The sequence below is a fragment of the Panthera leo genome, chromosome B2, assembly GCF_018350215.1.
Source record: "Panthera leo isolate Ple1 chromosome B2, P.leo_Ple1_pat1.1, whole genome shotgun sequence".
NCBI classification, from domain to species: Eukaryota; Metazoa; Chordata; class Mammalia; order Carnivora; family Felidae; genus Panthera; species Panthera leo.
In genome coordinates, this window is record NC_056683.1 from 100,307,857 (window position 1) to 100,331,425 (window position 23,569).

Consider the following 23,569-nt stretch of genomic DNA (forward strand, 5'->3'; position numbering starts at 1 on the left):
ATAGAAATCTTTTACTTTGCAGACAGTGACCTGGATGAGGAAAGAAGCACTATAAGAAAAGAAAATGGTCTGAAGCTTCTGGGTCTATGGATTCTGCAGGGGTACGTGGGGCTGGCTATAGAGAGAGATAATTAAGGATAGCACTATTGGGACTTTAGGGACTTATAAGAATCAGACCTCCTACACCGCTTACTATTTACACATGACTTTACCATTCTACTGTATTCATCAGATAACTTAATTATTCTAGAAAACTCTTATCTGGGAGGTAAAAGTTGCAGATAATTTGGGGCGCCTGGGTGGCTCAGTTGGTTAAGTGTCCGACTTTGGCTGGGGACATGATCTCGTGGTTTATGAGTTTGAGCCCTGAGTCAGACTCTCTGCTAGCAGTGAGGTGCCTGCTTCGGATCCTCTCTCTCCCTCTCTCTCTGCCCCTCCCCCACTCTCTCTCTCTCTCTCTCAAAAACAAACGTTTTTAAAAAGTTGCTGGTAATTTTATTGATTATTGCAGGAACTTGCTGATAGACCTATAAAGTCTTTAATTTGAAAAAGCCAATTATGGAAACAGCCCAAATGTCCATCAACTGATGAATGGATAAAGAAGATATGGTACATATATATAATGGAATACTACTTGGCGATTAAAAAGAATGAAATCTTGCCCTTTGCAGGAACATGGATGGAACTGGAGGGTATTATGCTAAGCAAAATAAGTCAGTCAGAGAAAGACAGATATTACATGATTTCACTCATATGTGGATTTGAGAAACTCAACAGATGAACATAGGGAAAGGGAAGGAAGAATAAGATTAAAAACAGAGAGGGAGGCAAACCGTAAGAGACTCTTAAACACAGAGAAAAAACTGAGGGTTGCTGGGTAGGGGCATGGGTTAAATGGGTGACAGGCATTAAGGAAGACACTTTTTGGGATGAGCACAGTGTGTCATATGTAAGAGCTGAATCAATGGGTTCTATTTCTGAAGCCAAGACTACACTGTATGTTAACTTGAATATAAATAAATTTTTTAAAAAGCATTAAATGATAGCTTATAACCTAGGACTTGTTGAAGCCTCTTGCTTCAAAATCTTTGCCTTGTTTTGTCTACCAATACTAGATTTCAATATCATGATGCTTCCTCAGTCCTGAACATGCCCTCACATTGAAACACCTGTCTCAAGCCAGCCTTCAAAATCTCACTAACTGTATCTCCCTAGCCCCTCTCGCTCTGCAGTGTGACCGAGATTCTGAGGACAAGTGCTCTCCTGCACCGCTGTGAGCAAAAAGCTCGGCTTTGCCTTATCAGTGAGTTGTTTGGGTGCTAGTTTACACAGCCAGCGTTCCACGATGCCTTCCGGTCCCGAGCCTTTGTGCCAACTTCCAAAGGGGAGGGAAAGCGAAACAACATGAAAATTATACTTGAATGAAGAAAGTGTCCCATGGCAGGCCCAAGCCACTGAGTAGGCCCAAATGTCTCATACTTCAAGTTACTAGAGGTCTTTTGAACAATGTGAGAGAAAGACCAACCTCCAGACTGTGATTCAGAGAACTACAACAAGTAGCCAGAGTTGTTGCGGGATAGCAGGGGGCAATGGTCCTTGTAGGAAGATCCTGAGGGTGGAGAGCGGCAGAAGGAAGAAGAAAAATAAATGGTGTCCAAGACTACACTCAAGACACCTGAGTGGCCCTTGAACAGGCAGCAATATATATTCCGTGGATAAGGCTCTTCGCCCAGATCCTAGCTACTTTTTTCTACACTGTGCTCCCCAAGCCAGGGTCTGCGTGGTTATGCACAAAAGTTGGCATTTGGGAGACCTCTGGTCATAAAAGTAGAGTCCCTCTGTGATCTGTTTCTATACACCCGAGCAGCCACGAGAAAGAGAAAATAGGAGAAGAGCAAAAGGATGTCTATAAGCTGCCCAGAAAATGAAACTGAGAGAGTAAAGGCTTATAGGCTCTGTGCTATGGAGGAAGAAAAGAAGAAAGGGAGTTAAAAAATAGAAGATATCCAGAGTAGGAAAGAGTCGAGATCACAGGAGAACAGTCTATCAGGAGAGAAGCTGCCTTCTTCCTGATGAACTGAGATCTTCTCAGCCCTGAGGACAATAGGACAGTGGAGCAACATCTAATTCGGGGCTGGGTTAGGGATGGGGGGGGAAAATGCGGAGAATCTGGAATCTCTGCAGGGTAAATATTTGCATTAAACGCCACCGATAAAACCTTCACTTTTCCCAAGAAAATTAACAGGTGATCCGTCATTCACATCATAAATTAAATTGGTGAGTCAGCTTACTTGCCTCCTGATAGTTGCATGAGGAGTGAGAAAATTTGAGTTTGTATGGAGGTAGGGGAGTTGGAGGGGTATAGGGGCACTGGGGGAATGAGAGGGAAAAGTTGTGTAGAGCTTGACACAGTTCAGAAGAGATCAGATATGACAGGATGTCACCATGGGGCCCTGAAGCCAGAGGAAGTAGTTTGACATTCAATGTGGGGGAGGGGGGCGCGGGGGGTGCAGGATGTTCTCACAGGGGAGAACAGGACCAGACAAACTTACTTATAAATTTATTTCCCAGGCCAGAAATTCTGGGAATTGTATTGGCTAGAATTTTTAATTTGTATGATGCAAATATGGTTAGCACTGGCCCCCGTGCCCAAAAAGGGAATGTTTTACTTTACGAGGTAGTTAGGAAAAGATCTTAATAAAACAGAAACCTCAAAGATCTGACCTTATATATAAAGACAGCAGCCTGTTTTTCTGCAAGTGGAACAGATCATCTGCTCAAGGATGTAGGCCCTCTTCACTCTCAAGTCCAAGCGCTGAGAAACCAACACTGAGAACCTGGAAGCTGGGTTTGTGTCCTTGGAGAGCCCTGGTGATGTTCAGCTGAGCATTCCGTTCTATGTGTTGAGACCCGGTAAGAATTGTAAGCTCTCCTTTCTCCCAGCTTTCCTGCTGCAAAGCAGAAAAAAATAAATACAAATAAGGGCCAGAGAGGTATTTCACTTGGAGAAGGTCCCAGGAAGACACAAATAATTTATTAAGTGGAGCAGATGTGGCCAGAGAAAAAGACTGGCCAGAGAAAATCCATTGGAAGAGCCTGGTCCTTGCTGATAGTTGATCTGGAAGACATCCTGAGATTTCTACACCCTTTAAAAGTGACCCAGCATCACCTGCACCGCCAGCCTCATCATGGTAAATATTTATTTAACACACATATACATAGAGTATAGAACATTGCATTTAAAAAAATAACATTTATTGAACTTACCTTTAATATAGAGGAGTGTGAAGAAGTAGACAAACAAAAGGATAGGTTATAATCTTACTTTTAATAAAATAGATCAATAAACAAACCTATTCACATGGTCACAAAACACAAATATACAGAGAGGCATAATCCATGATTTGTTTATCCAGTTCCTGATTGATGGGTACATTCTCTTTGTTTTCCTTTTTTTTTTTTTTTTTTTTTTTTTGGTATTACAGATTTTGCCACTAAGAATATCTTTGCATGAACACCTTGGTGAACATTCACCCAGATACCTGTAGGTTAAATGTCTAGCATTAGCATGGCCGAGTTAAAGGGATATGCATAAAAATCATGGCAGGTTACAGCTACCCTTCATTGAGCAATTATTATGGGATGCAAAGAGTTCTGTATATTATTTTTAACCCTTACAACAACCTTGAAGGTCCATTAATGTGATCAGTGGTTCCAGGAGGGGTGAACTGGAATTCAGGTGGAAGAAGTCACCTGCCTAGGTAACGGAGATGTGAGTTGAGAACAGAACTGGAATTGAGTTCCAAGTCTTTCTGATTCGGAACTGATGTGGTCATCTAAAGGTTACAAATCACATTGAAGAGAAGATCATCACACAGGAAGGGTCTTGGCCAGCTACTCGTCCAAGTCTTTTAATTTCAGATATGGCGGAGACACCTCGAATGTTTTGCCCAAAGCCTGTGGGGCTCGGTCAGGACCAAGGTCCCTTCTCCCGGGACAGTGATCCTTTAAGCACATCAGTGGGTATGCATGTTTGGGGCCACAGAGGCCCTTCACCTAAAGAAAAGCTTGTATGAAACATATAAACTCAGAGCTGCTCTCCTTGAATTGAGGGAGGAGGCCCAGAGCCTGGCTGGCCCTCATTCTCCACATATTCTGTCGGCACCTTTGGGGAGCAATTCGAAACCACCGGTGTGGAAGCCACATATGTGACCTTAATCATGCTCGGTGTCCTGGGCAACCCCCGAAGCTCTGACCTCTCCCTCCAAACACCTGCGGCCTTGCGGGCTACCGTTCGCTCTGGCGTCCCTTGCCCACATCCCCCTGCCGATGGGAGGTCTTGGTTATTGGCCATGAGTGCTTCCTGCTCATTGCACATGCTATGACAGCAGTTTGTACTGAGGACCCTGGGGTTATATATATATATAAAAAAAAAAACCCCACCATTATATAAAGAGGAAAAGTAGAAGGAAGAAGGAATATCTTTTAAACATTTTTAAAACATGAAACTTTCCTCTCCTGCCTGGGGTAGCATTGGTGAGGTACCACTGCTAAACTGACGAGTGTGATAAGCATTCTTGGGCCGGATGCACCATGAGAAGATGGATAAAAACACCAGGAGCCGTGCAGCTCTAAAGGAAGCCAAACAGGAAATTTGATGTGAATCATCAGAAAACAGACTGTACGAGAGGGGCCACGGGGCTTAGTCAGAGATAAAGCACGCGTTGCGTTGTTCAGGGTGGTGAACGGGAGGAATCACATTAGCCAAATCGAAGATAGAGGCGCAGAGCGTCCAGGTCTACGTAAAGCTGATGTTAACGGATTATGCTGTTGGAGACAGGACAGTTTAGGAAATTGGAAATGAACTCTAGCTTTAGGCACTATGAAAAGAGGCCACATTGATGTCACCAGTGATGCCGGGTTTCTGAGGTGCTATAAAAACCTTTGGCGGACTGTGCGGCCTCAGCTCATCTCATGTCCACTTGTCCACCCATTTCTGTGTCACCTGCCACCATGGGGGGGGGGGCGGAGGCAGTTAGCATTGTCATACTTGCTGGTGGGCACGGAACAATTGGAGTTACACACAGACAAGCCGGGTTCCATTCAGTAAGACGTTCATCCGAAGGGGAGTGAGGCTACCTGCATTCTCGGCCCTTTTGAGGGAGGTCCCAAGAGTTGTCGCTCCAGGCGAGGGTCTTCTAGTCCCTGGTCTTCTCCTCTAACTGGTCTCTCCCACATATGCAGGGAGTGGGAGGGAAAGGTGGGAGCAAGTCATCAAGAACTGTGATGCTGACCGAAAGCTGGACAACCCCAAGCACTGAAAGAGCCCAGGGCTCCTTTTCCCCAGAAGGGAACTTTGGAGGCAACGCTGCCTCCTGCTCACATGGGCTCCCACTCTGAGCCTCAGAACTGACAACATTTGCAGATCCATCGATACAATACCAATAAGAGGAAGTCAAAGTGGTTTTGAAGATGTTCAAGCCCTATCCCGTGAGGGCACTAACAGGCTGGAATGGAGGTTAGCAGAAAGTGTGGTAGAAGGAGCCTGGGCTTGGACTCTGGAGCTATGGTTTCAAGGGCCCCTCTTGCCCCTGGGCTTGGGGGCTTACATTTTGTTTCTTTCCTTTCCCCTTATATACAGAAGCGGGACTAGAGGATCTCTGAGGCCAGTCCCAGCAACACTGGTGGTAGGGTGCTATCTCCTGACTGCCTGCCCCCCTCCATCGTTCCCCTCTCCAAGCCACCTCATGTAGTGATGAATGTAACGCTTACTGAGTATCTGTTATGGCACTATTCACAGTGCTTTATGGATATGCACTTGCTTAATCTTCATACAATCCTATGGGGTAAATACTACTATTTTTATCTTACAGATGACGGAACCGAGAGAAATTAGCTCTGCATCACATAGCTAGGAGGTGCCAAAGCCAGGACAGAAACATCATACTGCCTCAAAAGAGTATGGTCATTCAAAAGCGGGCAGAGGACTTGAATAGACATTTCTCCGAAGAAGATACAAATGGCCAATAAGCCCAATAAAGATGTCCAATGTAACTAATCATTAGGGAAATGCCAATCAAACTCATAATGAGATGCCACTTTACCCATTAGGATGGCTATTTTATCTATCTATCATCTATCTATCTATCTATCTATCTATCTATCTATCTATCTATCTAACAAACCCAGAAAATTACAAGTGTTGGCTGAGGATGTGGAGAAATTCGTATCCTGTGTTTTGTTTGTGGGAATGTAAAATGGTGCAGCTGCTGTGGGAGACAGTTTGTTCTTCAAAAACTTAAATATAGAATTACCCTATTGATGCAGTCATTCCACTCCTAGGTACATACCCCAAGGACTGAAAGCAGGATCCCAAACAGGTCCTCGTACACTGACGTTCGTAGCAGCTGTATTCACAACAGCCCAAAAGGGGAAACAACCCAAATGTCCATCTACAGATGAATGAATAAACAAAACATCTGCCCATCTACAGATGAATAAATGAATAAAATAAAACAAAACAAATACGCAATCGAATATTATTCAGCCTTAAAAAGGAAGGCGGTTCTGACCCCTGCTCCAACATGGATGAACCTTAAAGACATTATACTACATAAATAAACCAGTCACAAAAGGACAAATATTGCATGTTTTCACTTAGATGAGGTACATAGAATAGGCAAATTCATAGATACAGAAAATCAAATGAAGGTCACTAAGGGCTGGGCAAAGGCAATGGGTCGTTGTTTAAGGGGTGCAGAGTTTCTGTCTGGGATGATGAAGAGGTTGTGCAGGCGGATACTGGTGATGGTCACACAACAATGTGGATATATTTAATGTCGCTGAATGACAGACTTAAAAATGATGAAAATGGCCAATCTTCTGTATATTTTGCCACAACAAAAAAGAGTGCAGATGCCTCCCTAGAAGCATCATGTCCCCCCCCTCCTTTATCACTGTTGGTGGGTCCCCACTTCCCCTCCAACTGAGCCACAGCACATCGGCTGCAGGCAGGAGGTCCCCTCACAAAAGCCAGGCTCCCGTCTGCTTCCCTACCCCTGTGCTCCTAGCCCCTTTTCACCACCCTCAAGAAGTGGGTGCAAGAAGTCTTTGCCTGTCTCCACTGGTGCTCTGGGCACTTTTAGGAATTTCCTGAAGACTTGAAGTCTGTGCCACGATCGTAAGGCTGAATGATACACTGTCTTGTACCCGTGTCCGCAGGTGTAACGACTCTGCGTCACCATCTAGATGCTACTTTGGATCCAGAGTAAAGGACAGAGGTGGAAATGTAGCAAACGATAAATAAATGCTTTGTGACTTGCCTTGAAACGAAAGTAGTGCTGACTTATACATCAACTCTGGCCTCTATCTCGCCTTTGCGACTGCTCTGTGTGGAATGAGTTGCAATTTCCAAAGTTAGAACTAAAGAAGGGACAGACAAATGTAATTAGGAGACTTAGGAAAGGAATACCAGGAGTCCGCCAGGCCGAGCTCTGGGTCATTAATAATGGCCTTCGATTTGGATACTGCTCTTTGAGTAGAAGCTTTAGAAATCTCCGCATCAGGTGAGGCTGTAATTGCTTACAGTGTTATCGGCTCTGTTGTCTCGTCATTTTATTTCTTAGCTGTTTTATATTCTGGGCACAGAACCAGCTGGGAGGGATACAAACCCAGTGGCGTCTGTGGTCGTGGCTAGCTGCAGGTTTGGCTGGTATTTAAACCTTGGCTTTTATTCGAGTCGGTCTTATTGCACCTTCCTCAAAATGCTTGTTGGGTCACCTGGAAAGAAGTGATGCAGCTGAGCAGTGGAGGAGGTGAAGGCATAGCAATAGGGGAAGTGTTCAAAGGTTACAAATTATGCAGCGCTTCGAAAAATTCTTAATTAATTTGAAGCACCTCTGATGATATGCTTTCCCCCCCTTTTATACTTCCGTCTGTGTAAGGAAGGGCAAACGTACTCGCAGGTGGGTGCATCCTGACGCACCTGGTCTGGGTGTGACCCAGCAGATTTTCCTGCAGCGGGAGCCGGCTGGTTGCTCCCTCTACGGGGAAGACGGGGAAGACGCCAGGCGGTCGGGCCTCACCGGGAGGAGAGGTTGGATTGTGATGAACAGCGACCTCTAGCGCGTGGCTCAGGATTTGCACTGGGCTAAGAGAATGAAAATAGCAGCAGGGACGCGAATTCTTAAGAAATTCCCCCCCAAACAAAGGCGAGATAGACATTTCCTCATTGTTTTCCCTGGCACAGGCGCTCAGGACTGACGGCTGAAGATTTCCTTCCTTTGTGCCGCACGCTACCATCAGTGCTGGGGATGCTACTCAAATGTTGCTGTGGTTTTTTTTTTTTTTTTTTTTTTCCCCTCCAGCAGATTTCCTCCACAGAGATCCCTGGGATTTTTTTTTTTTTTTTTAAAGGTTTCTCAGTTGCCTTTAGAGCTTAAACCAGAGAGTTCACCCAGGAGGACAGCATCAACGTCTCTGACCGTGGGTGTATGCGCGTGCTGGAGAGAGGGCTGAGGCCAAGAGGAGCAGAGAGGGGAACGCAGAGGTGGCGTCCCCTGGGAGCTGTGGGGATGGTCGGGGGCTCCTGCTCACCCACTCCCTCAGCCACAGCAAGTCTCAGAGGTGCTGGGCTCTCCGGTTCTACTTAAGGTGGTAGGCTATTGAAGCCTTCCTTCCCTCTACCCTGGTGCTTGCAGCGGCACAGATCGGCCAGCCCAGAAGGCTATTACCCTCTCTTCTTCCCTTGTATTCTGCCCCTCCCGCTCTTCTGAAGCCAGGTTCTGAGTCTCAAGGGCCGAGTTTATGTCAAGCTAGTTCACGGGCTGATGGTGTTCATTCCCCCTGAATAATGAGGCCAGAGGGAGACCTCCCAGCTCTTTAGGAGCCAGGAGGAGATTCTTTGGAGAAAGGCTAAAATCCCAGTTCCTGGCCCATGACTTTGCTGTTTTATCACGGGAATAGGGGTTTGGGGGTTGGGGAGGGAATACATTTTCCTATAACTCCAACCCATCGAAGGTTGATAGAGTCAAGCACACGTTTACTGTAACAACTGGGTTTGCCCTGCTGCTGCCTTTTCACAAAGCTTCAGAGTAGAAATGCTGCATCTTTACTTATTTATGATTTCTTTTTCTTGCTGTGGTTCTTCAGCTGTGAGCACATCACCGTGCTTGGGCTTTTCAGGTTTCATCAGTGCCTCCTCCCCCTCCCTGAATGATTAGATCAAGGATCTAAGCAGTTGCTTCGAGAGGGAGTCATCCTCACAGTTGAACCCATAGATTTATACCATACTCTGTCACATGCTCCCCTGATGTCACATTTCTGTGCCAGGGGTGGGGAGCTGACGGGTGAGGATGGGCACACCAATGCGGGGACAAGATGAAGGGAGTGTGGAAATTATAAGATGAAGGGAATGTGGAAATTACATGACCTGATAGAGTCAGGGAGGCCTGTGGCTGGTATTGGCTCAATCAGCAAGCTTACCCAGATGGCATGGCTGAGCCTGTGGCCCAGCTTGGGAACAGGTTTGGGGCAAGGAGAGGGACAAGTGAAGAGGCTAAGCTGGGCATAGGTCCCTGGTTCCCGATACAAATGTTCAACACCTCAGGCTCTGTCTTTGGTGATATGGAAAGCTGTTAGAATCCCAGCCCAAGAAAAGCAAAATAAAAACAACTCTTCAATAAAAGCAATACCAATAGAGGAAGGTAATTCTGGCTGAGGTGGTGAGGTTCAGTGGAGGAGGGTAGGCAGATTTAGAGGGAAGAAGTTTGAGGAAGAAGGTTTCCAGGGGAAAGGATCGGTGTCTGTTCTCAGGCTGTGACAGTACAAAGAGAAAGATAGGTAGGAAGGCTAAATATTGAGAGAGGAGGGCAGGATTTATTAACGAACTGGATTAGAAAAGACTAAGAATGCACTGAAGGTTTCTCAGAAGTTTCTGTCAGGGAGTTGGCAAAATGGTGGCATTTACTGACTGGGCACTCAGGAAGAGCCAGCTTTTTCTGGAGGTAGACGGTGAACCCGGTGAGGATTATGCCTTGGAAGCAGAGGCCCTGCTGGAGAAAGACCCAGCTCACTCTTGATTCTTGCTGTTCCCCATCTATAGCACCTCTGCCTCCATCGGCACCATTTCCATTCATCCAGCATGCACATTCACCCGGCCCATGCCAGTGGCTGTCTGTCCTTCCCCAAATCTCCACACTGCCTCTCCTTTCTCATCTCATGCTCTTACCTCTTACTTACCAGAGTGAGCTAAGACACCCAGAAGGAAGCTATCACGCTTGCCCCCATCTGGGTTCTTCACTTCCCCAGATATTTACTTGGCTCGCTTCTTCCTTCAGCATTCTGCTCAAATGTCACCTCCATGGCAAGGACTTTCCTAGCCATCCTATCTAAGATAACACCCCTGCCTTCCTCTATCCCCTTACCCCGCTTTATCTTTTCTTTATGGCACTTCATTGCCACCTGATGTGTATTTATCCGTGCTTTCTCCTCTTCCCCACTGGACTGTGACTCTGTTGTATTTAACACTGAATCTCCAGGACATCCAACAGTGCTGGGCACATAGGAGATGTTCAATAAACATTCTCTCGGCAAGTGACTTACAGATGTCTCTATAGCTAACATTGTTGGCATCTCTTTCCTTCTGGAAATGCTGTCCTCCTTACAACGTTACTTCTTGTCTCTTCCTCTTTGACAGCAATTTCTTTGTTTTCTGTTCTCCTGTTTTTCAAGGTGCAGATTCTTCACCTGTGTTTTTCTCTTTCTTCACTTTATTCACTGGGGACCACATGTGCTCTCAGAGCTTTATCTCTCACGTCTATGCCCCTGTCTTGGCATCTCATCTGAGTTCAGGCCCCTATTTCCAGCTGTTTGGTAGCCATTTCCGTTTTGAAATCTCATTGTCACCTAAAGCCCCCAAATCCCCTGTCAGACTCACTTTCCCCTCCCAATGTCACTACTTTCCCTCTTCCCAGCTAAGTCTGAAACCTTTCAATTTCTTTGCATTCCTATCTTTAAAATTTTTCCCAAACCACACCAAGTCCTACAATTTCTTCTTTCAGAATTCATTAACTAAGGAAATATTTATTGCCTAGGATATGGAAAACACTGTGTAAATGCTTTGGAGTTGGTGCTATAAAGATTTCTTCTTTACCCTCAGAGACTTTGTAACCAAAGCTTAGAGGTAAAACATGTTCAGGAATAGTTTTAAGGAGGAAAATAATGAGTTACAGATTCAGGTTATGAGGATATAGACGAGAGGAAAATTACTTCCATTTGAGTTCAGGAAGACTTCTAGAAAGAGGGACATTTGAGATGGGCCGTGAAAATTAGGTCATGCTTGGACATGCTAACCCTGGGGTTGGCCTTTCAGCTAGTGGGAACAGCATGAACAGAACACCAGACACAAGACAGCCATAAGTGAGGAGGGAGGATGATCGCTGAGCTGGGCTGGAGCTTGAAGTGAGGGTGGGGGGATCTGGAAGGAAGGTGAAGACAGGCCAGAGACTTATTTCTGTTGGAAGGCAGGGGAAAAGATTCAACAATACGGTGCAGGTAAATAATGCATCGGAGCTGTGTTTCAGGGAAGTTAATCTAGTTACAGCTTTGAAAATGGATCGGAGATAAGAAATGCAAGATAGAGCATCATCGTCTAGGCTGGAGGCCACAGCAGCCTGAATGTGGGTGGTAGGAGTAGAAGCAGATGTGGGAATGCAGTCACAGGGGGATGGCAGAGATACTGCTGAGGTAGAATGAACAGAACTTTGCATCCAGTTGAACATGGAGAACAAACAAAAGAGGGAAGAGTAGCAAAAATGATACTGAGATATTGACCTCAAGTGTCCAATCCCCAAATCAGAAATAGGGAAGAGTAGAGAACCACATGTGAGGAGGAAAGTTATGAGTTTAGTTACAGTCACAGTGCATGTGAGGCACCATTGTGACATCCAAGTGGAGCTTTCCAATGGGTAGTTAAACCTGTAAGCCTGAAACTCATGACAACGGTCAGACCTAGAAGTAGCAATATGGAGGCCATTACCAAGGTAAGGGTTTAGGTCAAGAGATTGGTCACAATTGCCAAAGGATTGTGAAAAAGAGAAGACAAGATGGTCGAAAACGGTTCCTTGTGAAACACTTACACTGATGAGACAGGAGGAGGAAGGATCCAGAGAAGGCCCATAAAGAGAGGTGAGAGGAGAGAAAGTGTCAGAGAAGATGAGGGTGGCAGTTTCAGGAAGGAGTCATGGACTCTGTAACCACTAAGATGTGGGAAAGGTGAAGGTTGAGAAGAAGCTGTTTAATTTATGTAACCTCATGTCCTTCCTTTATCTCACTCTCACCCATGCTCCCCTGGCAGAGACCCTCACTTCCCACATCTGGGACCCTCCCTTCTAAGGTCTCATCCCTGCTCCCATAGTCCACCAACTAGACAATCTCTCCCTGACACCATTTTCATGATATCATTTCTGTATTCTGTACAGAGGCAGAGAGGTGTAGTGGGAACAAAGTTAGACAAAGGGTCAAGAAACCTGGTTGTCTGGCTCTGCCACTAACTAACCATGGTCGCTTGGGCGTGAATTTGTCCAACCTATAAGGGACAAATGGGTTGTCCCTTGGGCGCCCATGGGCGCTTGGGTTGAATTTGTCAACCTATAAGTCCTCTTTCTCTCTAAATTCTAGGATTTCTTTCTACAACATCAAGGCCTAAACAGTCCTCCCAGGTTTATTGGGGTCTCCCCAAATTCTGTCTCAGTCTGCCCTCTCCAACCTTACTTTCCAGGTTCTCTAAATGCACCCTACTCCGGTTAGACTGGTGTCTTCCTGGTCCTGTAACGAGAACGCACAGATTCCTGTCTCTGTGCTGTCTTCTACTTGGCTTTTCTTGCCTGCATGCCTTCTGATCTCCCCCATGCATGTGCCAATCCTAAAATCCTCCCTGGGCCAGCTCAACACTCACTTCTTCCATGAAATGTGCCCTGACTCCTCCAGTTCTCACTGGTATTTCTTTCTGCTGAACTCCTGGGCATCTATACAGAACATCTAAATCCTATTTTTATTATTAAAAAAATGCCACTGTTTTAGGCACTGTTAGTTTTGGTTTTTCCATGAGTTGTAAGCTCTTTGGGAGGAAATGGACCACATCTTTTGCTTCCTTTGTATTCCTCACAGTATATTTCTTAGCATGTCACCGAACACCTAGCATGTTCTTTATGTACATGTGTCAATCAGGTTTTCTTCGAGAAATGTTAACACACACACACAGACTTATTTTAAGGATTGTCAGATATGACTGTGGGGTTCTGGAAAGTCCTAAATCTATAGGCAGGCAGAACGCTGGAAACTCAGGCAGAAGTTGATGTTACAATTTTGAGGCATATTTCATCTCCAGGAAATCCAGTTTTTGCTCTTAAGGCCTTCACCTGATTGGACGAGGCCCACCCGCAACATTGAAGGTCATCTCCTTTACTTAAAGTCACCTATTGTAGATGTTAACCACATCTACCAAATGCCTTCACAGAAACAGCTACATTAGTGTTTGATTAAATAACTGGGTACTATAGTCTACCCCAAATGACACAAAATCAACCATCACAGAACACTTGCTTATGGAATCATATCAAGGAGTAATTCATTGTATAGGATTCAAGAAGGTGGGATCTTCAGAATAAGAACGAAGAAGGATCACCGAGAGACATTGATAAGAAGCAGTGAACATCCAGGACATTCAGAGAGCGGAAGCCATGTGGTGCTCCGGGATGAACTGGTTGGCAAGAAGCTTATAAATCGGTAGGCATCTGCAGATTCTGGATATTTGAGGGTTAAAAGGAAGAGAGGGGGACACTACTCTTAGAAGGTACTGGAAATAAGTCCATGCAGAAAAAGAGTGGTGTGGGGTTGGGGTGAGATAAGGAGAAGAGAAGAAGCAGGGAAAGAAAGGAAGAGAGATGGGGGAGGGAGGAAGAGAGAGAGAGAGGAAGAGAGGGAGGGAGGAAGGTTGGAGGAAGGGAGGCAGAGAGAGAGAGAGACAGACCCAGGATTTTAAAATCCCAAGTCTTTGTTTGTTGTTTATGGTTAAATGAAACTAAGGTGAATTTAAGGAAGAAATTTTGCTTTCTTCTCAGGGAATAGACAGAGACTAATGAGAGACTGGAAATATGAGAATGAAGTCAATAGGAACCTACAGAAGGCAATGCAGATACCTCTAGTGAGGAGAGAGTTCTTGATGGATTTTTCAGATGACATAAAGCCAATTTTTATCTGGAAAGGTTTATTTCAAGCAAATTTGTGTAGTTAAAACCTTGGGGGAGTAAAAAAAAAAAGCCGCCAAAACAACCCAAACAAATAGAAAAGCCAAACAAAACTGCTTACAGCAGAAATCCAGATATTTGCTGCAAAACAATTAGTAATAGCATTGGCGAAACATTCTCGAAATAGACGAGCTTCACCATTAGCCTTCTGTGAATTCAAGCAAAGAGGCATCATTATACAAATTATACGCCTGGAGAAGGGGCTTCTGCATTGGGATGAACTTGTAAAAAGAACATTTAAACCAAAGGCAATTTTGCCTATCTGTAATTTGCTCTATTCCCCTCGCTATCATTGAAGATATTTACGCTTGAGCAAATTTCTCACTCTCAGTCTGATTTCTCCTCTTTCTTAATCCAGCCATGAAGTCATAAAATCCCCTGTTTGGGACAATATGATTTGCTGCCATGGAAACAATTACCATGTCACAAATTCATCTTGCCCCATGAGATGAAAGAGGAAAAGCAATAATACTAATATTTTGCAGTTCAATAGTGCCATTCATCCAGCAGTCACTAACTAGTAAATACCATCGATTTGCAGGTGGGGAAAACGGGAGCAGCAAAGCTCTCGTGCCTGGTCTCGAGCTCTGGAATTGCAGACTGTGGCAAGACTGTCCAGATATTTGTAATTCCCACCCAGAGTAGAAGCTAAGGAGCCAAACTCTTGGTCTCCGTTACTCTTTTCGGTTGGGGAATGAGAGTCGGCTCCTCTCCTGGCGCCTGTACTTCACCAACTGTTCCTAATTATGAGAGTATTTGATGGAACCTAGTTTGATAAACAAACGAAAAGCCCTTGGTAATTGTCACAGCGGTGAAAGCATTTACATCCATAGGAATGGAGAAGAAGGTTTGGAAAGCGCACTAAAACTCCAGCGCTCACAACCAGCTGCACCTTGGCCTGACACCCCGCCCTCCATCCCACCTGGATGCTCATGGGCTTGGCTCCTGGCCATCATTGATCTTACCTGGAAGCTAATGGCATGTAAACCCCGGGGCCCCCTCACGTGTCCAGACCCCTTCCCGAGACTCTAAGAGGTGCCCTAGCCGTGTGTTCACTCAGACCGACCTTTAAAAACATCTACACTCTAACTTCTTCTTGTGTTGGGTGGTGTTGGAATAGCCTTTTGGGATTCTGGTAAGGGGAAGGGAGTTATGAATGCCTTTGGATTAAGAGGTTTTAGTCACTTCTGTTTATAGTGGAATTATTGCTAGCCATTTCTGACCCACAGAGGCTTCCAGGAGTACTCTCACTGCCCTGATCCCCATGCATGGTGAGAGGCAGTAATAGGTCTCAAGAGCCCATTACTGGAATCAGGCATTGTTGGCCTTCTTTCTTCATGGAGAGATGTGCAGCATGCAATAATTTACCCTTTATTTTGAAATGGATGACCTGGCATTCCTCAGATCATTGGACACCTTTTCTTTCTTTCTTTCTTTCTTTCTTTCTTTCTTTCTTTCTTTTTTTTGTTGCTATAGGTTTCTGAACCTTCATAGGGTTTGTTTCCTAGCCTCCTGAGTGCACGTGGCTTAGTTAGGTTTGCAATGTAGTAGCCACTTGCTCATCCAATCCAATTAGCATAATGTCATTAGTATAATGGGCCACTGTGATATTCTGTGGGATGTTTAACCAGTCCAGGTTTTTATCTTGGACTACGTTATGACAGAAGGGAAGAGAGTTAATACTGCCCTCAAATCAAACTATAAATATACAGTGTTATGTGTTTCTGATCCTCTTTTTTGATAGGGATGGAAAATAATACATTTGCCAGATCAGTGGCTGCATTCCATATACCCAAGGCTACGTTCATCTGCTCTAGCAAATATGCCCCATCTCGTATAGCAGCTGCATTTGGGCTTGATTGAATGGCAGTCATCTACTGTCATCCTCCGGGATCTGTCTGGTTCTTGCCGGGGACAGACTGGTGAATTAAATGGAGGTCAGAGGGGGTTTGCGAGCCTTTAAGCATTTGTTTCCTGCCATCCCCCCAGAAAGCTACAATGCTTTTGATTTACCATTTTGAACTGGGTTTGGGAGAAGCGTCGTTTCAGAGGTTTCCACTTGGCTTTCCCACAGACCAATGTGGGTGTATGTGCACCCATTTTTTTATTTGGGGACTGTGGAAATGGCAATCAATGGGTCCTTGGATTCAGTGGGCCCAGTGTAAGCCAGACCTGGGCCAGACTACCCTCATTTATTACCTAGAACCCACATGTCCTCAAGAAAAGGAGGGCCATATCGGTGCTTTGAGTCTCCAGTTACAAATGTCAAGTCAGATCTTATATTCGGTAGACCTCAAAATGTTTCACATCCCCCTTTCCTTAGGGTGCCCATGGCAAATGGACTGGAGGAATCCTTACTGGATACACTTGCCATGATGTTATAGGGTCCTTCCTTCCAGGACCCAGCCTCCCCTTTATTAGGTTCCAGGTCCATAAAACTTGTTCACATCTGGGAACCGGGCAGGGGATCATGGCTTTTTATTGGGATGATAACTCTCAGAGTCCCGATCATTTGTCCTTGATAACTCTCAATTTCAGATTGAGTAGCATCCTTGCTGGGTGCCCATTAATTTTGTCCTGGTGATATTAATCCTTAATAGAGAACAACAGGTGCTTCTGCAGTCTCAGAGGTTTCAGAACAATCTGGAAATTGAAGACGGTTGAGGGCATTAGCCCACATGCCCCACCCCATGTATCACTTGGATTAAATGAACTCCAAGGTTCATTTTCATCCTGAAATATCTTTAAAGACTGACCTTTTCATCCATGCCTACCTTTCCCTTAAGGGACAGCAAGGAACAGACTGTGGGAGCAGACCACAAACGTTTGAATTGTGACTCTGGAACTTCCTAGCTGTGGGAACTTGAGCAAGCTACTTAATATCTGAGCCTCAGTTTCTTCATCTGTAAAATGGTCATAACAAAATACCACCCCTCAGAGGATGAAATGAGTTAATATGCGTAAAGCATTTATAACAATGCATGGCATATATTGGGTACTTTTCCATAAGTATTTGTTGCCCTGGTTCCTTCACTCAACAAGCTCATGCTCACTTTCAGATATGGGCATTCGTTTCTGCTGCCACTGTGCCTCTGTGGTGGGTTGCATTTCACCTTTATCACAGCACTCAGCACATTCGTTGTGGTGATTTTTTTTTTTTTAATTTTTTTTTCAACATTTTTAATTTATTTTTGGGACAGAGAGAGACAGAGCATGAACGGGGGAGGGGCAGAGAGAGAGGGAGACACAGAATCGGAAACAGGCTCCAGGCTCCGAGCCATCAGCCCAGAGCCTGACGCGGGGCTCGAACTCACGGACCGCGATATCGTGACCTGGCTGAAGTCGGACGCTTAACCGACTGCGCCACCCAGGCGCCCCTCCTTGTGGTGATTTGGCCTGTCTGATTTTCCTGCCTTGCTCCAAGCTCTTCAAGGGTGCAAGTGTGTTTTGTCACCGCTCCACTCCTGACATGGTGCAGCTGTTCAGCAAATGCTCTTGTGGACAAATAAGTGGGCTTGCAGGACAGGGACACCAGCCTGCCTTAGGCTGGGGCCTCAGGTGACTTTGGGGCCCCTCCTTTTCTTAGCCAGGTGCAGCTGGGTTTTCTGTCAGGTGTGCGCATCTGGATCCCTCGGTGACTACTCTCAGGCTGACCCCTCTGGCAAACAAATCATCCTCCAGGAACTCATGCCTCGATTGTTGCTTCTGTTGTCCATTTCACCTACTTACCCTGTGTTCCGGCCCCTTGCTTGTTTTGGCTTTGGGGCACTACTCGTTCTCACCTCTTCTCTGGTTTTGGGGTTATTAGTTAGCTTCTGAAAACCAACACCCCAGATCTGCCCACCTCTGCTTTGACCTCCACAATTCTTTAGTTTTTGTTTTGCTCTCCAGGTGGTGCAAGCAAGTCCCTTGTCTCTGTTCTGGCTTCTTGTACTAAGACCCTTGCCTAGCTTCTGGCATCTTATAGCTGGAAACATCCTTGACATTTCCCATCTCCAGCCTGGATGTTTGGTTGGTCTTGCCTGATCATCCCTTCTAGAGGAGGGATAGCACAGTCACTCACAACCACTACCCATTCTGTGTCCAGGGAAGACAGAGCTAATCAATCACAGCACTCTTTTAGTGTCCCTATGAGGTTGCAAAGCATGTGCAAATTGATACTCCCTGTCCCATCCTGTTTGCCATCCCTCGATTACATGATGGCCCTTGCCCATGTAAATTCATTTTACTATTTCTCCTCTGCTTCTCTGCACTTGGCCTTTTTCCTGTCCATTTGACAGATGAAACCTGCCTACCATTCTTCTTAGCTTCTGGCCCCCTACCAGACATCTCTGGGGGCTGTTGTGCTTCAGCTACCAGGTTGCTACAGAATCTGGCACAGTTATGCCCATTATGGGCCAAACAATCCTTCTATCACCAGGAAGCAGCCTCTCTGCCTCAGGTTTGAAGGAAGCCCAAAGAAGTCACAGATCTCTTCTGAAATAACAAAGAACCACAGACTGGGAGCCTTAAGCAAAAGAAATTTATTTCCTCATAGTTCTGGACGCTAGAAGTGTAAGATCAAGGAGTAGACAGGTTTGGTTTTTCCCGACACTTCCCTCTTTGCCATGTGGATGGCCATCTTTTCTTTTCTGTGCCTGGTTGGTTATAGGATTATCTTTGGGACAGAGCCAGGTCAGATTGATTCAAAGTGTTTTCCTGGGAATCACTCAAAATTGGCCTCCCAACTAGGTTCTATGGAGAGCCCAACTCTTCTGTGCATTCATGTGTCCTCCACAAAACAAATCCTTACTCCATCCTTCTATCCCTTAGGACCATAGTGGTGATGTGGGTCAATGCCATTTTTTAGCCCTATGCTGGGGGTGGAAGTTGTGGTGTGAAAGGTAAAAGGTTGAAGTAGTCTTCCTTCCACGTGGTAGTTTGTTCAGTCTCCCCTTTTCTCGTTTGGCTCCTTGTCACCTGGTCCCATCTCCTGCCCTAGAAAGGCCACGAAGAATCAGGCTGGAAACCTGGGGCAGGATGCTATACCCCAGGGCCCAGGCCTTTGGGAGAAATGCATTTTATTCCTTTGTGCTCTTTCCTGAGGTTTGTCTTCTCTCAGCCCTTTGCTCCATTGCAGGGCCAAGATCAGTGTGTCACTGAAAGAAGGGGCTCGGGAGGCTGGCCACTCTGCCTTTGGTATTGGCTGCTTACACTGCCTAATCTCAAGAATCTCAAGGGGTTGTCTCAGCTGTGGGGTTCCAAGGAAAGCTGAATACCTGATTGAAGAGGTTACAGACTAACTGCCTGCGGGCACTAGAGGTTGTATATTTTGAAGAAATAAAAACTTAAATAATAATGCTTAAAACTTGAGGATTTCACTCAGAATTCCTTATTTCTGTTTTCTCTTGAGAAACAAGATGTTATGTCAATGTTGGACCCATATTATCATGGCACACATTGGCAGAAGTCAAGTGATGGCTCCTCCTTTAGATGGTGTCATGGGCTAAATTGTGTCCTCCCAAAATTTATATGTTGAAGTCCTAACCCACAGTTCCTCAGAATGTGACTGTATTTTGAGACAGCCTACAAGAGGTAATAAAATTAAAGGGGGTCATAGGGTGGACACTGATCTAATATGGCTGGGATCCTTGTAAGATGAGGAAATGAGGACACAGGCAGACACAGAAGAAAGACCATGAGGACACAGTGAAAAGATGGCCATCCACATGGCAAAGAGGGAAATGTCAGGAGAAACCAAACATGTCTACTCCTTGATCTTATACATCTAGCCTCCAGAGCTATGAGGAAATAAATTTCTGTTGTTTAAGGTGCCCAGTCTGTGGTACTTTGTTATGGCAGCCATAGTAACCTAAGACAGATGGGGATGTTCTCCAGTGGGCCAAGCTTCCCACCACTCCTCTTCCTGGTCCACTTCTGCCATCTCCATCACTTCTCTGACCCCCGAAGGCATTTTGTTTGTGATCCAGGCCTCACAGGAACAGAGAGAGTGTTTTTTTCCTGGTTGAAGGGAAGGGACCTCCACCTACTTCCCTCACAATCCTACAAAGTGGCAGATTGATAAATTCTGAATCTTGGCCAAATATGTATACATTTCATCCCAAATAACCTCTTTTAGGTATTTAGGATTTATTTATATTCCGAGTGACCATGGGTAGCATGGGCCAAGTATATTCATCTTGGACTGGCAGTTCTGGGACTTCTCTGACCAGGTATGGGATTTAAGAGGCTGAGCTGGTGTGGGGGTAGGCGAAGGTGACTCTCAGGAGGCAGGTGGAATCAAGAAAGATCCAAAAGAAAGCCGAGGCAACATCTGAAATGAGGGGCATGCAGAGGCTATACATGGAAAATTAATCTGAAGAGGCAAGGAAGAGTCTTGGAAACTAGGTCTGAGGCAACAGGACATGGAATGGAGATATAGGTCAGGAATATGCTTAGGGTTAGGGAGGAAGTAGGGAGAGCTGGTCTGAGCTGGAAAAAAAAATCCATCAGGTCATTTGTAGGGTACCTATGGCTTTGTCCCTGGGGAGGAGGGAGCTGTTAAAGGTCTAGAAGAGAGCAATGTTGCCCTGCATTCAGGAAGGACAAGCAAAGACACTCCTCTTATTTGCTTCTCAGTACAACTTATATAGGTTGTAGGCCTATATTTGAGTCATAAACCAAATTAAAGTGTACAAAGTCCACAGAGGACAGACTCCCCACTTACCCCAGCACTATAAGAACTCACCGGTTCACACACGAAGGATTAACAGGGAACTGACATTGATAGTAATGCATATAGCCCTCTCCCTCCACTACTCTATCCTATTGTTTTTGTCCCAGAATATAATATTCTTCTTTTGGTCCCTTCTATGTGAGAGGATAGGGAATTGTTTCCTCCTTCTGAGGTTTCTGTGAGGATAGTTTTGTTTATGCTAGTGGAGGAAAAGCAGGGATTTTGAGTAATAGATTGAACAAAGGCCAGTCTTTGCCCAAGGTGGAATAGACCATGCCAATAATTGTCCTCGTCGCCTATTTTCTAGATTTATCAGTGCTCATGAGGCAATGCTGGCACCATGGCTTTATTATGTCAACTTTCCACTGTGTATAGAGAGAATAAATCATTTTTTTCCTCTCTGTACCATAACTTTATACACACAAAGACTCATGGCTCCCCTTAATCTCTTTCCTTACAAACCAAACATAGTCCTTCTTATTTGTGTTTTCTTGTAAGCCTTATTTTTCCAAAAAAAAAAAAAAAGAAAAAAAAAAAAGAAAAAAGAAAAAAAGAAAGAAAAGAATTCTTGTTCTCATTTTCTTCTGAAACTTCTTTGGTCTACATTGATTTTGAAATTTGGAACTTGAAGAAGAATATAGTTAGTATCCCCACTGGGTCTGGACTTATGAAGGCCAAATCAAGAGTAATGAACACATGCCTATTTGACCTTGGAGTGAGTTCCTGCATCCCAGCCCAGCATGCCATTGTTGGTTGTTGCAGTGGGGCCCCCTGTGGACCTCCAAATTATTTATTACTCTTACTCAGCCAGACCAACAGTCCCAATTCTCAACTTGCCCCATGTTTTTTCATATGGGAATCACTTTGCTTTTTTAAAAATTGAGTCTCATTTTATTGATCTGAGCCCAACCTCTAATTTTGACAATGTACATGTTTTATTATCCTCTCTCACACAATAGGCCATTATTTTCAGTGCCCTGATACTTTATCATAAATATTTTGGCCTGACAAGAATCACATCTTTTGAAAATTCACATAATGGAATTCCAAACTACAAAATAAATGTACCAATCGTGTTATTATCCCCTAGCCATATCTATCTTATGAAAGGAAGCATTTGCTTCATTAAATAGTAACTTGTATTTTAATGCTCCCCCCAAATCACATCTGTAGAGTGTGTATTAAGTTGGCTAAAGAAAACTTTTCACTAATTTATTCATACTTTCAGTATTGTTGTGATTCTATTATGTGCAAGGACGTGGAGGACATAAGGGAGATGAGACATGTCTGCTCCAGTCTTAAGGACCAGACTCCTCTTTTCAACTGGCCATGAATGGTAACAGGGACTGAGTGTATATTCTCTTCTCTCCGTAGACATAATTCAGATTCACAGTAATCAATAAAGGCTTATTCTACAACTGAGCATAGTGGATAACTACTTCCAATAAACCACTCCCCTTCCATCCTCTTCTCCAAATACACATACCATATTTGCCTCTGGTCTAATGCATGGGAAGTTTTATTTATTTTTTAATTTTTTTAATGTTTATTTATTTTTTAAGAATGAGAAAGACAGAACGTGAGTGGGGGAGAGGCAGAGAGAGAGAGGGAGACACAGAATCCAAGGTAGGCTCCAGGCTCTAGGCTGTCAGCACAGAGCCCAATGCAGGGCTCGAACTCACAGAATAGGAGTCATGACCTGAGTTAACGTCGGATGCCCAACAGACTGAGCCACCCAGGTGCCCCGGGAACTTTTATTTTGTAATAAGAGCAGGAAAAGAAGATAAGATAGATGGAGGAGATACTGTAACATCTGTCCCCACCCAGCCCAAGGAGCAGCAGTGGGATTATCCAGGTGAGGAGCTGGTGGAATCATTCAGACTGTGGACATAAACTCAGGTTACAAAGCATGGCCCAGAGTGGTGAAGGAGAGAGCTTTTCTCCCAGGCACATCAGGAATCTCATGTTGTTCTGGTGCTCTGAAGACTGGACATGTTGGGACCATTAGGAGATAACACCTCTCACATGGGGCTTTAGATTCTCAGAGAAAGGATGGCCATTTGGAGTGTACGGGAAAGGCTCATTATTGCTAACTTTGCTCCCCTTCTGAGAATTCCTAGTAAATGTAGGAAATGGGGGTGTGACAACCAGCTTAGAGACCTAATGGGTAGTATGAGATAAAAATTGAAGATTCCTAGCTATGGTGGAGTGGGGAGTTGAAAAAGGAGTAGGAGTGGGGAGTTGAAAAAGGGAAAACTAATATCTTAAATTTACATTACATATCTACATATTGGGTACTTGACATATTTTGTCTTACCTTATTCACATGATAGATATTGTCTTCCTTATTTTCAGATAAGTGAAGGGAGACTAAAAGAGGTTAAGTAACTTAACCAAACCAGGATTTGATTATGAGTCTGCTTGGCTCAAAGGCTATAGTTTTTTCCATGACATTATTGAATTGTTTTTATGAATGAGATTCCCTTGTATGCTCTTCTATTGTCATGTCATATGATCTAACCATGTAAACTTGGTTTACTTTGGGAGG

At 44.7% G+C, this 23,569-nt stretch overlaps 1 long non-coding RNA gene across 2 annotated transcripts; it reads left to right on the plus strand.

The window, feature by feature from the left end:
* The first annotated feature begins 12,003 nt into the window (after positions 1 to 12,003).
* On the plus strand, positions 12,004 to 15,395 carry LOC122220296. Of its 2 annotated transcripts, none has more exons than XR_006202785.1 (3): positions 12,004 to 12,186; positions 13,639 to 13,785; positions 14,848 to 15,395. It is a non-coding gene; the product is annotated as an uncharacterized LOC122220296 (long non-coding RNA). The 2 variants fall into 2 exon arrangements; XR_006202784.1 differs by lacking the exon at positions 14,848 to 15,395 and adding an exon at positions 14,121 to 14,415.
* Positions 15,396 to 23,569: the final 8,174 nt, after the last annotated feature.